Source organism: Panthera onca, chromosome B2, assembly GCF_046562875.1.
Source record: "Panthera onca isolate mPanOnc1 chromosome B2, mPanOnc1 haplotype 2, whole genome shotgun sequence".
Lineage (NCBI taxonomy): Eukaryota > Metazoa > Chordata > Mammalia > Carnivora > Felidae > Panthera > Panthera onca.
This window is the reverse complement of record NC_138343.1, coordinates 10,315,391-10,321,897: the sequence shown is the minus strand read 5'-3', so window position 1 is coordinate 10,321,897 and position 6,507 is coordinate 10,315,391. Positions and strand designations below refer to the sequence as shown.

The 6,507-nt window shown below is 38.3% G+C and overlaps 1 long non-coding RNA gene across 1 annotated transcript; it reads left to right on the top strand.

Moving 5' to 3' along the window:
* The first annotated feature begins 1,023 nt into the window (after positions 1 to 1,023).
* Positions 1,024 to 5,540, top strand: LOC132666392 (uncharacterized). The gene is made up of 2 exons (XR_009604639.3): positions 1,024 to 1,190; positions 5,253 to 5,540. It is a non-coding gene; the product is annotated as an uncharacterized LOC132666392 (long non-coding RNA).
* Positions 5,541 to 6,507: the final 967 nt, after the last annotated feature.

Genomic DNA, 6,507 nt, shown 5'->3' with positions numbered 1-6,507 from the left:
ACTATCAACAAACTGTGGTGTCCATAACACAACAAATTTATTATCCTACAGTCTGTGGGTCAGAAGTCCAAGATGGGGCTCACTGGGCTAAAATCAAGGTGTTTCCAGGGCTTTATTCTTTTTTGGAGGCTTCAGTGTAAAAATCTGTTTCCTTGCTTTTTCCAGCTTCTAGAGAATGTCATTCTTTGGCTGCTGTTCTTTCCTCCATCTTCACAGACAGCAGCGTTACATCTCCCTGCCCCACTTTCCATGGCTACATTTCTCTCTGACCACAGTCAGGAGGGGTAGAGGTTACATTGGGTCTGTCTGAATAATTCAGAATAATCTCTGCATCTCAGGGTCCTTAACTTAATCACACCCACAAAGGGGTAACATATCCTTAGGTTCCAGGAATTAGGATGTGGTTGTATGTGTGTGTGTGTTGGGGGGTGGTGCAGGGGGCAATATTTTGCCTAACACACCCACTCCCGATCCTGTGCCCTCTCTCCTCTCTTTTCAAATCTTTTAAAATTTGCTGTGATGCCATGAGGAAGACTAGATGTTTGCTGCAGCCAAGAGTGGGATTATTGGTAAAATGAATTCCTAAGTATCTTCTTAGTGATCTACACTTTGGGAACTGTGGGAAAGTTTGAAGAGTGAAAAGTCCCAGAGTCCCAAAGACTCTGTTGTAACTACCAAGTAGTTGTAATTGTAGTTGTAACTACCAAGTGGAGAGGAGAAAAGTGGAAGGGATGATCAAAGAGCTTCTGAGCAATAGACATGGGTCACGTGGCTCCCAGAAAGGAAGGAGCAGGAGAAAAACCTTCCCTGATCTATCCTCTGAAGACAGGGGATAGATCTGCCCCCTAATTTTGAGGCTGCATGGAGAGAGTAGCCCACTCTCCTTTACAATGGTGGGATATCATCCCACGGTGGTCCTCAATGCTTCAGATACTTGACAAGACTTATCCCTCCAAAATGAGAGTGAAGTCTAAGGAGATTCGGAGTAAACAGAAACCACACCTCTCTTTTCTCCCCCAAGTTAATCTTCTTCCCAAACCGCATTTGTAAAATTACAAGGACCTACTTACGGCTCTGCAGTGATGGCCAATAAAGCAGACCTGCATTCAGAGAGAGAGAGACAGAGACAGAGACAGAGACAGAGACAGACAGAGAGAGAAGGAGGAGGAATTGAATTAAATGAACATGCAGTAAGTCCCTACTATGTCTTAGACTCTCCATATATTTTATTTCTTCTAAGTTCTTGTATTTTTTATGAGTCAAATATTGAAAAATCTCTGCTTTATAGGGTAGAAGCCTCAGGTTGGCCAACATATTTGAGCAGCAGCAGTGAGAGATTTGAATCTAATTTCTATGTCTTGAAAGCCCTGTTCTGTCCTCTGCCAGACACTAGGCAGCAAAGTATGCATTTGCTGAACATTTATAATATAGACTGACATTCAGGTAGGCAACAATGAATAGTTACTCACTCTTCTTAACACTGCTTTTGTTAGCATTTTAGAACAGTATTTGGACATAGAACATACTCAGTAAATGGTAGCTGTGGTTATTTATAGTATTGATCAAAATTACAATGAAAACCATCCTTACTGCTCATTAGAAAAGCAGCTGCAGTATATTTACTTTAACCTCTTTTTTATTCAGCTTATTCAGTGGTGCAACTATTAAGGGCTGGGGATTAGTCGTGAAGGGAGCACAAATTTCAAAGGATATGATTTTGGACCTCAAGAACTAGATGGTATATCTGAGGATTACACAATGTAAAAAGTAGCTAGAAGAAAGGTAAAATATGATAAATGTCATAAGGGTCATGGTACAAGGAGCTATCGTAATATCTCACCAAGGCGTTCAGAATAGATGTTCATTTAACAGTATTTGCTTGATTATAGGCTATGACATATTTGCATGATTTGGTAAAAATACCAATAAAGATATGGAAATAGTCACAGGCAGAAGCTAGAGTAGACAGAAACAGACAGCTGATTAATGAGATTTCCTGGTGTTCTCATTGCCCATATGTTGGAATGAGTCATCATAATTAGTGACAATCAGGAGAGAAAATTTCAGATCACTGTAATCTTTCTGAGCCTAGTCAGTTTCCTAAACTAAGATCACTTTGCAAAGGTAAATTTTATATAGTAGATGGATTGTAAAAATGGCTCTAAACGTCCACTTATCTTTATATCCCTTTGCTATATATGTGACTTGCATCTCTTCCTATCAAGATATGGGCTCTATTTCTCCAATCCTTGGTATAGGCTGATGCTGTGGCTTGTTTTGACCAAAAGAATGCGGCAGAAGTCTGTTCATGTCCAAGAAGCCTTAAAGAACTCCATTTGCTTTCTTGGAAAACTGCCACCCCATGACATCAAACACAGACCACATGGAAAAAGTTGAATCAGTCCAGGTGTTTCAGATGAAGGCCAAGATATGTGAGAGCATCCAACCAAGAGCAAGAAAGAGGACTCTCAGACCAGCAGATGAACACAGGCCACTGACAGAACCACAGCAAGTTCAGTCAGACCAGTAGCACTGATTAATCGACCCACAGACTCATGAAAAAAAAAATGGTTGTTATTTTAAGCCACTAAAATACTGGGATGGATTGTTACACAGCAATAACTAACTGAGGCAACATATATAATATTCAACTTTTTTTTTTTCATGAGCAAACGGTATGGGTGATAGAGGGTAACCTCTGCTTCTCTAAACACAAAAGTAATGGTGTGGGCCCGAAAAAAATGTACAGTCTATTGAATATCTTCCATTAGACAAAGATGTAGTAAACTTGGGGGTAAGCAGTACTTTCTGGTATGTAAAGGTAATCTTTCTCTCTTATGAACAAAGAAATTTTTGGAGAAATACACACTATGTCTCTGAAAAGGGAAGTCAGAATTCTGCCTCCAGCCATGATGTATGAACAGATTTATCCTTATACCATAAAAATCTATAAAAGCTGAACAAAGCTAGAAAAAAAATGGGCAAAATATATAAAGCAACTATTTCAGACATTAGACAAAAAATAAAGCAGGCAGCAAAGGCAGGGTGGTGACCCTGAGAGAAGGAAGCAAACAAGGCAAGCACTATGATCATCCCAGGTTTCTGCCTGAAGTTGCTTTCTAGACCATAAGACAGAGGGCATCCTAACATAAAGAGGGTTACCTTGAGGTCATTCTGAACCTGTTGTAACTGCATTTAAAAACAAGTTTTGAAAGTATCGAGCTGACCTGCAAGTTACCTAACTTCCTGCCACAACAAAGTCCAAAGCTCTTTATGGGAAAACAACAAAATCTAGCATTAAATCTTGTGAAATGCCATATCCAGCATCTAATGGAAACTATCACACATGTGAGAAAGCAGGAAAATAAGACTTGTAACAAAGAGAAAAACCAATAAATAGAGACACACATATCACACAGATTATGGAATTAGTAGACAGAGAATTTAAAACAGCCTCTATGAATCTGCTCAAGTATTTCAAGAACGACATGAGCAAAATAGGTGATGAAAAAGTCTAAAAACTGTAGACTTGAAAAATAAATATATACATTTGGTACATCACTCAACTGTATTAAAAGTAGATAAGACACTGCAGAAGAAAAATTATTGAACTTGAAAATGTAGCACCAGAAACTATCTAAACTGACATGAAGAATAAAGAAGACTAAAATAATAAAAAATAAAAAAGTCTCAAATGATCTGTAATTGAGTATAATTAGAAACAGGAAGGAGAGGGAGGAAATACAACTATACTGTTTTATGACTCTTACTTTATTCCTGAAGGGGTCTATTACTTGAAGGTAGGCTTTTGTAAGTTAAAAATGCAAATTGTTTTTAAAAATGTCATGGGAAAAATAAATTGCCATTAGTGTAGATAAAGTGTTATAGTAAAAATATCCAATTAATCCAAAGCAAAACAGGAAAAGTAAAAAGGAACAGAGACAAAATGAAATAAAGAGACAAAAGCTATCAAGATGGTTGATATAATCCCCAAATTGTAGACAACTACACTGAATGTAAGCAATTTAAACATTCTACTTGAAAAGCATGGTCTGTCAGGCTAGATTATAAAGTAAGACAGCTGTATGCTGCCTATAAGAAAAAGACTTTAAAAATAAAGACATAAATAACTTAAAAGTAAAAGGATGGGAAACAATATAATGTGCCACTACGGATCAAGAGAAAACTATAATGGCTATATTAACACTAACCAAAGTACACATCTGATAAAGAAATATTAGCAAAAATAGAAGGGAACATTTTACCAAGGAGTCGGTTTATCAGGATAATATAACAAACCTTAAATGTTCATGTACCTAATACCAGAGCTTCAAAAATACATGAAGAGAAATCTGACCCAACTGAAATCAGCAATAGACAAACTCTCTGTTATGGCTGGATATTTCAGCCATCCTTTTTCAGTAGTTAATATCATGAGTCATCATAAAATCAGTAGAATACAGAAATCTTATAAAATACAATCACCAGCTTCACTGAATTAGCATTGTTGATGGGAATATTAAATGTTTCAACCACTTTGGAAAACAACTTGGGATTTTCTTATCAAGTTAAACATACCCTTAATATATAACCCTACAATTCCACTGGTAGGCATTTTCCCGAGACACTGAGAGACATATATCCACCCGAAGACGAGTACATGAATGTTCTTAGAAGTTTTATTAACTATAGCCCCAAACTGGCAAATGAATGAACAATCTGTGGTGAAGTCATATGATAGAAAGCTACTCAGAATAAAGAGCAAGATCTATACAACACGCTGGTTTAATTTTAAAAGCTTCATGCTGCACAAAAGAAACCAGACCTAAGAGTTCATATGGTTTGCTTCTGTTCAGATGAAATCCCAGAAAATGAAAATTACAGAATGCAGGTAAATATTTTCCTTGAGATTAAGGAAGGATGAGGGGCCCTAATGCAAAGGGACATAAGGAAATTTGGGGGTTTTATGGGAATGTTCTGTACCTTGATTGTGGAGGTAGTTACACAGGTGTATACACTTGTCAAATTCCATTGAACTATGTATTTAAAATAGGTGTGGTTTGCTGCATGGGAATCACACCGTAACAAAATTGATTTCAAAAATGATGTCAGTTTCTCATCCCATTCCTAATGCCCATTTAGATGAATATTACATATACCCAGTATATTCGTTAGGAAAGAAGTCTTTAAGGAAGAGCATTCTATGGAATTAATGTCTAAGTGAATTTATGTCTTCAAATTTTTAATTACAGTTGATGCAGCCTTCCTCTTTTCTGAAATAGGAACGTGAACACAAATGAGTTTCAACCAGAAGGAAAATCCACAACCATCACAAGTTCCCTCTCTCGATGGGACATGTATGAAACACCCACATACAAATGGACTACTTACACTTTTGTTATTCCTGAATGTCAGACGCGTGGAGCTTTGTGGTTAGCTAGATATCTCAGCTACATGGAGAAGCGAGCACTAACCCAGTGCTTTATAATTCTTTTTGTCCATAGTGAACACAAAGAATAAAGAAAGACAACTAAGGATAATTAATTAAGTGATGCTTTTAGCTGGGTTTGGAAATAGGGGAGAAGGAAAACATTTGAGTAAAGAGGAGAGAATGCAACTAGATTTAGACACATTGAGCTTGAGGTGCCTATAAAAATCTCCAGTTTGAGATATCCAGTAGGCAGATGGTAATGCAAGCTTGGGGCTTTAAGGAAAGTCATAGGTGCTAGGGATACAGATGTGGAAGGGAGATTGGGGGAAGAAAAGAGGAGAGGAGGGGAGGGGTGGGAAAAGAAGAGAGATGAGGAAAGAGAAAAGAAAGAGTTAATATCTATTAGGGAGTTGTCTTTCAAGAAGTTGCATGATTAAGGGGAAGACAAGGAAAGAAAAGAAAAGGAGAGGAGAGGAGAGGAAAGGAGAAGAGAGGGGAGGGGAGGGGAGGAAAGGGACAAGAGACTTAAGGGACCTAGCTAGGAATTAAATATAGCAGAATATATTTCTCTGATTCTCTACATCAACTGGATGCCCAAAATTTGATTTTATTTTGACACAACCTGGAGTTGGCATCAGACTCCACACGTTTAAAGGCTCAGTCCCACAAGACTGCCTCTAGCTACCTACACTTCTGCCCAAGTTGGCTATGAATTCCAGAGTTCCCATGACCTCTTCATCCCTTCAGGCTTGATAATTTACTAGAATGCCTCACAAAACTCAGGAAAACACTACTTACACTTGCCAAATTATTCCCAAGAATTCAACTCAGGAATAGTCAAAGGCAAGAGATGCATAGGGCAAGTTATGGGGGTGGGGTGGGGGAGGGTAGAGCTCCCATGCCCTCTTTGGGCATGCCACCCTCCCAGCATGTCCACATCCACATGTTCACCAATCCAGAAGCTCTTCAAATCTCACCGTTCAAGAGATTTTATAACCCAGTCTCTAGTCCCGCTCTTCTCCCCAAAGGTTGGGATGGGGTGAACTTGAGAATTCCCACCCTCTAATGACCATTTG